The following is an 11501-nucleotide window of genomic DNA, read 5'->3' on the forward strand; positions in this document are numbered from 1 at the left end:
TTGTGCCGATGATGAACTATATACTATAACATATATTTCATCATCGGCACAACATAAAAGTCTTAGTGCAGACTGTTGCCTGCAAATTTGAAGTATTCTCAACTATTGTTTTCTTACAGTGTGAGCAAACATCATTGTTCATTAATAATCCCACGGGGGGCGAACGGGGAGCAGGAGTGGTGTGAACGGGGGCCGGGATGGGGTGGGGGATTGGGGCAGGTTGGAAGCATGCGTATCAGTCTCTGTCCATGTGTGAGTGGCAAATGAGTCAGTTTCTGTCCATGTGTACTGGATGTGAGAAGATAAGAAAGAAGGCAGCTGAAAGGTTCACCAAGGCCGTAGAACTTCTTCTGGAGGAAAACAACGGGGCATTTTGTCCTTCAGAGGCTGATAAGCCTGCCATGTTTAGGGTTGAGCAGTGAAACACCTTTGCAGCTCACATGAACAACCAGCCAATTTATGAGTATTCCCTGGTCTCCGACAACTTGCTTTGCAAGGTGTGAATTTGCTCCGAGATGTTATCCAGTTTGCATCTGAGTTCAACAATTAACGCAGTATGAGAATGTATCACCTTACCCAACTCATTAATCATTAATCATGATGGACAGATGAGGGGTCATGGTTCTAGTGGCAGCCGTCTTGCCAATTCTCCGGTAGGTCAGAGCAGCACATAAACCAATAAGTACCAGCCCTCTTACAATAAAACCAAAAATAAATAGATCCACTTACTCCAGTTCAGGGGGGGTGGGGGGGGGGGGGGGGGGAGCTGGAGCCTATCCCAACAATCATAGGATATGAGACGAGGTGCACAGGATGCCTGTGTTCACAGGACTTGTGCACAAAAGTAAATTATTTAGTGTCACCTGTTGTCCCCTTTAAGAGACGAGCACCACCAGATGATGTGCTTAGATGGTGAACTCGAGTGAGGTTTTATGGTGAGGAAAAGGTTCTGCACAGGAGCAACAGTCCACTAAAGCTCCCTGAGGTGAAACATGTTAAGTACCTGCTGCAAAACGGCCTCCCCTCCTGATCCCACTGCAGCTGGAAAGTTTTGGCTCCATCAAAGCATTCTGTGAATCTCCTCAAAACTGTTGCTTTGGACATCAAGCTCCCTTCCACAATATATTCATCTGAGGGGGGCTGTCACAAGTTTGTGTCTGACACAAAGATCCACAACGCATGTCTGTACCTGTCAGATGTGTTTTATTACATGAAAACCACAATCAAACACTACAAAAAAGTCATTCTGCTCACTGTGTGCTGCCATATTACTGTGTGAGATCAGTGAACTCGATGAGGGTGTTGGTCAAGATTCGCACCAGACTAGCTGGCTGCCCCCCCGAGTTATGAAGTGAGCTTCCTGTAAATAACACGGTTCAGATATTGAAGGTTTGCATCCTGCTGGGATTTAAATTAGGGTAAAGAGTCTCAAGTCCTTAAAAGTGTGGACTGTTTTGAAAACGTGTCTCTGTACTGGCTGCTGTTTGCACCCGGAGCAGTGCCACACTTTCCTAATCTCATTTAACTCTTTGTCTTTATGCTGACAGTTTAGGCTGTTACCATGGCAACATTCAGAATGTGAATGGGGGGGGGGGGGGACTTGCATGTGAAAGTGGAGAATCACTTGAAGCTTGTTGATCTGGAGCTTCACACCTCACCGCTGGTACAGAGTCGCCACGTCTCAGTGGGAAGGAGGAGAGATTCTGCTCTTCCAGTCACTTTTCTGAATAAAACTGTCAGAATAATAACCTTTGCCCTGACAGAGGAGAGCATGTCAAAGTGCTATGGGGGGAGGATGTCTCTGCCCCCCCCCCCCCCCGCCCCGAAAATACAACCAAAGTCTTTTGACTCATTCCCTGTCATGGTTCTGTTGCACAAACAAAAATATGTCAGTTAAGGTCAATCATGTAAAACTGACCCTGAAAGAATCCGGTGGTGGATCTAGAGGGGGTTTGCAAGATCCACCCCTGAGAATCCTTTCTTTTTTTTTCTTTTTAAAAGTTTAGAGTCTGGATTGAAACATAAAACAATCTGCCTGTTCACCTGAAGTTGTCCTCCTGGAGTAAAAAAAAAAAATGTGCCAGATCAGCATGTTGCGTGGGTTTGGAGCAAAAATGACTCTCATACTGGTAACTCATCCAGACGTGGCTGCAGAACACAGATGGACTTGATTCAACCAGCCACTCCAACTTCATGCTAAGACACACAGCTTGTTGCCATGTAGTTCAGGGTTCCATGTCTGTTCCAAGCAAGCTGCAAAGGTGAGAAAACTCCAGAAGTGATCAGAATTCTGGGAGTTCGCAAAGTCAAAAGTCCTCTGAAGAGACTTGTGGTCATTACGTTGAGTTACTGGCTCACCTCGACGTGGACACGTAACCCCGTCACCTCTTCTCAGACATCTCTGGACCTCACAGAGGCTGAAGATGTGGATTCATTTGTGGATGTTATTATTTCTCTAATATTACAATACTGGATGTTTGGCTGCAGTGAAACCTGGATGTGAAGTTAAAACTTCAGCTGTATATCCAAGAAAACAGTAAGGTCATTTTCATTCACAAAACATCACAGTAACTACAGTTTATGACTTCATGTATCTTCTGGTTTCCAACATAACTGAGATGTTTTCAGATGATTCAAACAGCTGCTGGAGTTCAAAGTGGACTCTGACATCACACCCGTTCTGGCTTCCTGACCACACCTTAAGGTTTGTGACCTTAATGTTTGTTTTTTCTCCAGCGTGTGTCTGTTAGCAGGATAACTCAAAGTAACCAACAGATTTCAATGACATTTGCTGAGCAGACAGATGATGATCTGGACTGAAATTTAAAGGAATGTTTGGCAACATTTCACTCAAAAAGTTAAAAGTGTGTTGATGAAACCTGCTGCTCAAATTGGTTGACGTCCTGATAAAATGAAGGGTTTTATTTTGAAGTTGATGCAGAATATGTGTAGAGTTCAAATGCAAAACCCAGGAAGTGTGTATATATATATATATATATATATATATATATATATATATATATATATATATATTTTTTTTTTTTTTTTTTTTTTAATGGAGAAAAATGCAGTTGAAAATGAAGATTTAAAGGAAACCATATTCAGAAATGCAGACTTTTTGTTGTTTGTTAAAGTTCTTTCATATTTTGCACACTGATGGTCCCCTTGACAGCCAAGTACATGTTGGCCTCAACTAAAAATTTATGGTTTTGGAGATACTGGGTTTTGCATCTGAACTCTTCATGTGGTCTTCTAGTTATAAAACACACTGACTGTTTGTTTGTTTGTTTGTTTGTTTGTTTGTTTGTTTGTTTTTGGAAGCTAAGAGCCTTACCTGCCTTCTGCCTGATGTTACAGTTTCTAGATTAAAAAAAGGTGTGTGTGTGTGTGTGTGTGTGTGTGTGTGTGTGTGTGTGTGTGTGTGTGTGTGTGTGTGTGTGTGTGTGTGTGTGTTTGTTGGTTTTTTGAGGGGGGTGAAATTATGTTCTATTCCGATGTTTTGCGGAGTCTTTTTGCTTGATTTGTTCTAACTTTTGGCAATAATCTGCCAGTGGTTAATTTATTTTTTAGGCTAAATTTGAGCATTATATCTCCCCTGTGCACGCACACACACATTTGGTGTGTGTGTGTGTGTGTGTGTGAGAGATTTTTGACTTTAATCAAATTACTTTTTTCTGATGAGATTAAAGCATTTTGACAACAAATCAGTAAAACTGTTGGAAATTTTCTAGCCTGGAAGTGAAATATAGAAATCGTTACAATGAAGCTAGCTGGCTAACAGTGCTGTAGCGGAGGATCAAAGGTCTGCGGGTCACAGAAGGGATTAAAGAGACATCACCACCAATTGTTGTGGGATGAAATAACAGAACCACGTTCACATGGCAACCGGTCAGGTGGTTAGCATCCAGCTGACGAGGCGTTTTAGGGCTGGAGGAATGTTCAGCGCCCCCCACTGGGCATCTGCTCAAACACACAGCAGACAAAAGATGAATGACCAGACAAACAAGAAGGCGCAGAATAATTAGACTTTTTTTTCCCCCCCCCTGCTGGCTTTTGTTCAAATCTAATGAGTATAAATTCTCGTCATGGCCACGCCCACTTTAATAAACTATTTATTTGCCTTTTTTTTTAAGTGTGTTAAACACTAACACGTTCCATCTGCTGCTCCAAATACAAGTAATTTGTATACTTGCTTCCAAAACAAAGGTTTTTGGTTGAAGATCACCTGCTCCCATCCTCCATGTTTGCACCAGGAAGGGCATCCGGTGTAAAACATGTGCCAAAATCTGATCCTGCTGTGGTGACCCTGAGCAAAAAGGGGGAAGCTGGAAGAACTAAAAAATGTTCCAACCTGTAATACTAAATGTACATTATTATTATGTACATTATTATGCTCATAACTTTAAGCCCCACCCACCACACGTCTGATTGGCAGGTTCAGGTTCAAATGTGATTTTTCAGGGTTCAGTTCAGAAATCTGACCACTTGAGAGATAATCATGAACCTTCTTTTAATTGTTTATATTCTAGGTCACAAACTGATGTTTGTTCCAAGATTTCATGAAAAATGAGTTTTAAAAGGATAAAATCCTTCCACTCTGGGAAACGCATGGGATCGACCTCTTGACCTTTACATGACCTCTTGAGGCTCACTTCTAAACACTCAGCTTTGTGACTTCACATGCTTTTCCTGACATCAAAGTCAGTTTATGGCTCTTTCGTAATCGTGTGTGTCGTTCACGGATGTTTATCTTCTGACAGATGAGCTGCTGGTTCACTGCTGAATCTCTGAAGAGTCGTTTCCACTGATGAGCTGAAGTAAAGAGGACGTCTCTTCAATCGTGGCTGTTTTTTGCTTTTCATAATTCTTGAAGTTCACATGGTGGTGATGTTTCCTGTTGGGAAAGTGTAGGAACACGGACCCACAACAGGGGGCCCAAATGAACGGACAATGGAGAAAGTCAAATCACAAAGTTTTACTGTTGTGAACTCACACAACAAACACAACAGATTACAAATACAGCAGTAACCGAATTCCAAAGGTGTCGTGTGGGCAGGCTCGACGATAGGAGACGTCTGTCCGAGTCGAACCGGAACCACCCGATTTCCTCTGCCACCGAACCCCGGGGATACTGGAGCCGCCAAGTCCCGAACCCCAGGTGGCCACTGCCTCCGCTCGTCGGATCCGGTACTGCTGGCAAGGAACAGAAACAGTCAGGTGTGGGTGCGGCTGCACCCAGCAACACACAGGGTGGAAACACCACCTCCACCTCTTCTCAAAAACAACACTGAAGGATTGGAAGGTGAGTACTTATCTAGTCACGTCCAACACTGTCTTCAGCTGACCTTAAGCACAAGCAAAAAGTATTAACTCTTAGAATAGAGTAACTGGCTGAGTTCGTTACCTCCTTGGTAGAGCGATATCTCGGCAATGAGGTAGAGATGCCGTCCTGCTGATATACCTCCCTGTTGATTGATATCAGCTGTCTCGTCTCAGGTGATGGGTGACAGCTGTCACCCTGGCTGCTCCTGTGAGGCGGCAGCGCCCTCTGGTGCCTGGAGCCCGCACTCCAGACAGGGCGCCCTCTGGTGGTGGTGGGCCAGCAGTACCTCCTCTTCAGCGGCCCACACAACAGTTTCCATGGAGATGCCTCCTTTTAAACTCCCTTTTATATTCATGTCTTTGGAGTTGAAATATTTTGTCCTTCACGTGAACTTGAGTTGTTCAGTCACAAGTCTCACCCACACTTTTTTTTTCTTCAACAGATTGTCGTACTAAAGCCGTCACGTTGGGTTTGAGATTTATCCCAGTCAAGACTAAGATCTGTTATGTGCAGACGCGAGTTGAGGAGCGCGACCAGCGTCTGACTGAACCCAGCGCTAAAATAACCAGAAAGCGGTTCCAAAAACAAATAATAAATAAATAAATAAAACAAAAAATAAATTTATTTCCCTTCTGTGCAATAATTGTGTACAACATAAATGTGCAGTTGTCTGGCGAGGTGAAGGACGGCGCGCTCTCCAGCGCCCAAATGGATCGAAGCCTCGGCGCTTCTGGACTCAGATTCACCGACAAACACCCCCAGGTGGACACGACAAACTGACTCTGTGAAGGATGGAAAAGGTGAGGTAAGTCAACAGCTACAACAAATATCCTTCAAAGGCACACACTCTCAGCAACACATTCAGGTCTGAATTTAAGCTTTATGTAAATGAGCAGTTTGTCACAACAGGTGGAGGATCATCATTCCGTACGCCACGGCAGTGAGAAGCAAACTGCATAATTCTCATCAATGTTCTAACACACTGCGTAACAAAATGCCAAATTACTATCAACGATCATTCAGACAATAATCACCTCTGATGTGTGCTGACAGCATGTGTCCCTCACCCGTCCTCCTTCACAGGCACGATGTGTCAAATCCTGGCGCGGTCCTCAGCGTCTCTCAAACGAACGTCACAAGGTCGAGTTCCCGGCAATTCTGCTTGAACCACTCATGGCTTAAATGCAGAACGCCACCTCATTATCTGCTTCAGCTGAAAGTCTTTACGTTTACACGTGAGCATCATCCACAGGTGCAGCTAATAATGCTGATGAGGGTGAAGGACTCTTCTGCCAGCACCGTCTCCACAGACAAAAACCAGTTTGCATACCACCTGGAGAGCAAAGAAAAGAAAACGACACAAAAACATCCAGCCAAACCCCCCAACACACAACAAAGATCCAGGATTTCAGTGGCCTTAATTCAGCCATCAGGAGTGATTCATGTCACCTCTGCAGTGACCTTAATGTCTGAGTCTTCAGTCTTTGAGGTCGAAACGCCTGGAAAGAGGACCAAGTCTTTAGGGTCCTGGTGAGACTCAAACCAGTGACCAAAAGCAACTACTGGGTGTCTTTGGTACCAGGTCTTTTTTTTTTCTTCTTTTTTTTTTTTTTTAGGACATATGACTGCGTCAAATGAGTGATTTCTTTGGGAGACTAAGGGGATGAGAATCACTGAGATGGTGAGGGAACGTAGACCAGGATATTTTGACGGTATGGCTGTTTTTGTTTTTTTTTTGTCCTCTGGACATGGTCCAGCTCATGGGTGCCTCAGCACTGAGGACCCCAACAGCTGGAGAAGGCAAAGGAGATGTCGTGCTTCACCTGCCTGCAGCAGATACTGTAGATTACTTTCAAGAGGTTGTGATACCTGAGTGGTTACCATCCAAGATCTAACATGGTTTTGCAGTGTTGTGGCTGCTGACTGGCAGTATCAGTGCATGCTCCCGTACCTGACACATCAAGGTATTACCTGTGGTCCACGACTGAAAGAAAGGACACAAGCAGCCAAAATGTGTATCCTGGACTCGCCCTTGTCAGAGTAGTGAGGAAACCACTTTGTGGATGTTATCTGGGGTCCTAATGGATGAGACTGATAACGTGCTGTAGGGACTATATGATCTGGAGTGCCTAGTTGAGTTGGCATGTGTCTGGACTGTCCTGCAATCTGGATCCCAGATAAGGGATAAACTGTTGGGTAGCCTGGAGTTAAGCACTGGAGATCTGGTAAAGGGTTCCTCTGGATCTGCTGGGACCCCAGTGGATTTGTGACAGTAAGTGTGGGAGTGAGGGTCTGCAGTCATTCTGGTGTGTGGTGTTGTTGTTGTTGCTGTTTGTTTGTTTGTTTGTGGGGTTTTTTCCTCTCCCTCTTCAGGTGTGGAGATGATTTTAAAGTGAAATGGGGAAAAGAGGCTGGATTCACAGCAGGAGGCTCACGCTCGTAACCACTAAATTAGAGAAGATGCTCCATCATTCATGAGAATCTCCTCAGAGCCAGGAAACGCCTCAGCGCCCATCCGGCTGTACGCACACAGAGGAACACTGAAGATGTCTCCGCCTCATACAATCTGCATCTACATTTGATCTTATTTATTTTCTGCTTGAATTTGAGTGTTGAAGAATTTTCGATGGATAGATAGAATTTAGAGCATCCAGAAATTATTCAGTGCTTCATTTGTTTTCCCCGTTTTACGCTACAGCCTTATTCCACAATGGAGTAAATTCATTTTTTTCCCCTCAAAATTCTACACACAACACCCCATAATGACAACATAAAGAGAATTATTATTTTTTTCAAATTTATTAATACACCCCCCCCCCCCCCCCCCCCCAATTAACACAAGTATTCACACCCTTTGCTCACTACTTTGTTGATGCACCTTTGGCAGCAATTACAATCTCAAGTCTTCTTGAATATGATGCCCCACACTTGATGCACCTATCTTTGGGCAGTTTGGCCTATTCCTTTTTGCCTCTCAAGCTCCATCAGGTTGGATGAGGAGCATCGGTGCACAGACATTTTCAGATCTCTCCAGAGATGTTAAATCCGGCTCTGGCTGGGCCACTCAAGGACGTTCAGAGTTGTCCTGAAGCCACTCCTTTGATATCTTGGCTGCAGTGACGTGCAGTGAAGTTGTTGGCTGGTCAGGCACAGACTTCATCACAGTCAGATTTACAAACATATGAACCCCACAGAGTAGCTTTCACCATTTGATTGGCAGCAGTTAACAGGTTATATTTAAAATCTCATATTCAGTCTCAGATTCAAGCTACTGCTAAAAGTCATTGCATTTCCGTAAAGGGTGTTAGAGTGTGGAATGATTGTTTGTTTGATTACTTGCCTCTACTGGTGGTTGGCTCTCACTGCAGTATTGTATCACTTCCTGTTCTGGAGCACAGCGGTGTTTTGCTGTATCTGTTAGCTGTTTAATCTGCACAGTTAGATTGATCTAGTTAACTAGATAATGATTTGTTTCACAGTGTAATCTTCACGTGCCTTAACTAAAGCATTCCCTCTGCTGAATGACCTCTAAATTATTTACACATTATTCACTTTGTGTGTTTTTAGGAATCCGCTAGCTTAGCGCAGCTACTAGCTCTTAGCCAATTTAGCATGGCGGCTTCTCCTGTCTCTCCCGCACTTTTCTGGTCTGGGTGTGAAATGTTTAGTTATTCCTTGGCCTCCTTTAGCAGTAACGGTACTTGTAATAAGTGTAGCTTATTCGTAGCTTTGGAGGCCAGGCTGGGCGAATTGGAGACTCGGCTCCACACCGTGGAAAATTCTACAGCTAGTCAGGCCCCTGTAGTCGGTGCGGACCAAGGTAGCTTAGCCGCCGTTAGTTCCCTTCCAGCAGATCCCGAGCAGCCGGGAAAGCAGGCCGACTGGGTGACTGTGAGGAGGAAGCATAGCCCTAAACAGAAGCCCCGTGTACACCGCCAACCCGTTCACATTTCTAACCATTTTTCCCCACTCGGCGACACACCCGCCGAGGATCAAACTCTGGTTATTGGTGACTCTGTTTTGAGAAATGTGAAGTTAGCGACACCAGCAACCATAGTCAATTGTCTTCCGGGCACCAGAGCAGGCGACATTGAAGGAAATTTGAAACTGCTGGCTAAGGCTAAGCGTAAATTTGGTAAGATTGTAATTCACGTCGGCAGTAATGACACCCGGTTACGCCAATCGGAGGTCACTAAAATTAACATTGAATCGGTGTGTAACTTTGCAAAAACAATGTCGGACTCTGTAGTTTTCTCTGGGCCCCTCCCCAATCGGACCGGGAGTGACGTGTTTAGCCGCATGTTCTCCCTGAATTGCTGGCTGTCTGAGTGGTGTCCAAAAAATGAGGTGGGCTTCATAGATAATTGGCAAAGCTTCTGGGGAAAACCTGGTCTTGTTAGGAGAGACGGCATCCATCCCACTTTGGATGGAGCAGCTCTCATTTCTAGAAATCTGGCCAATTTTCTTAAATCCTCCAAACCGTGACTATCCAGGGTTGGGACCAGGAAGCAGAGTTGTAGTCTTACACACCTCTCTGCAGCTTCTCTCCCCCTGCCATCCCCTCAATACCCCATCCCCGTAGAGACGGTGCCTGCTCCCAGACCACCAATAACCAGTAAAAATCTATTTAAGCATAAAAATTCAAAAAGAAAAAATAATATAGCACCTTCAACTGCACCACAGACTAAAACAGTCTCTCTCTCTTCTAAGTCCCTGTTAGTAAATGATATAATAATTGATCAACATATTGATTTATTCTGCCTTACAGAAACCTGGTTACAGCAGGATGAATATGTTAGCTTAAATGAGTCAACACCCCCGAGTCACACTAACTGCCAGAATGCTCGTAGCACGGGCCGAGGGGGAGGATTAGCAGCAATCGTCCATTCCAGCTTATTAATTAATCAAAAACCCAGACAGAGCTTTAATTCATTTGAAAGCTTGACTCTTAGTCTTGTCCATCCAAATTGGAAGTCCCAAAAAACAGTTTTATTTGTTATTATCTATCGTCCACCTGGTCGTTACTGTGAGTTTCTCTGTGAATTTTCAGACCTTTTGTCTGACTTAGTGCTTAGCTCAGATAAGATAATTATAGTGGGCGATTTTAACATCCACACAGATGCTGAGAATGACAGCCTCAACACTGCATTTAATCTATTGTTAGACTCAATTGGCTTTGCTCAAAAAGTAAATGAGTCCACCCACCACTTTAATCATATCTTAGATCTTGTTCTGACTTATGGTATGGAAATTGAAGACTTAACAGTATTCCCTGAAAACTCCCTTCTGTCTGATCATTTCTTAATAACATTTACATTTACTCTGATGGACTACCCAGCAGTGGGGAATAAGTTTCATTATACTAGAAGTCTTTCAGAAAGCGTTGTAACTAGGTTTAAGGATATGATTCCTTCTTTATGTTCTCTAATGCCATATACCAACACAGTGCAGAGTAGCGACCTAAACTCTGTGAGTGAGATAAGAGTATCTCGTCAATAGTTTTACATCCTCATTGAAGACAACTTTGGATGCTGTAGCTCCTCTGAAAAAGAGAGCTTTAAATCAGAAGTGCCTGACTCCGTGGTATAACTCACAAACTCGCAGCTTAAAGCAGATAACCTGTAAGTTGGAGAGGAAATGGCATCTCACTAATTTAGAAGATCTTCACTTAGCCTGGAAAAAGAGTCTGTTGCTCTATAAAAAAGCCCTCCGTAAAGCTAGGACATCTTACTACTCATCACTAATTGAAGAAAATAAGAACAACCCCAGGTTTCTTTTCAGCGCTGTAGCCAGGCTGACAAAGAGTCAGAGCTCTATTGAGCCGAGTATTCCTTTAACTTTAACTAGTAATGACTTCATGACTTTCTTTGCTAATAAAATTTTAACTATTAGAGACAAAATTACTCATAACCATCCCAAAGACGTATCCTTATCTTTGGCTGCTTTCAGTGATGCCGGTATTTGGTTAGACTCTTTCTCTCCGATTGTTCTGTCTGAGTTATTTTCATTAGTTACTTTCTCCAAACCATCAACATGTCCATTAGACCCCATTCCTACCAGGCTGCTCAAGGAAGCCCTACCATTAATTAATGCTTCGATCTTAAATATGATCAATCTATCTTTATTAGTTGGCTATGTACCACAGGCTTTTAAGGTGGCAGTAATTAAACCATTACTT

Source organism: Thalassophryne amazonica, chromosome 14 (genome assembly GCF_902500255.1).
Source record: "Thalassophryne amazonica chromosome 14, fThaAma1.1, whole genome shotgun sequence".
NCBI lineage: Eukaryota > Metazoa > Chordata > Actinopteri > Batrachoidiformes > Batrachoididae > Thalassophryne > Thalassophryne amazonica.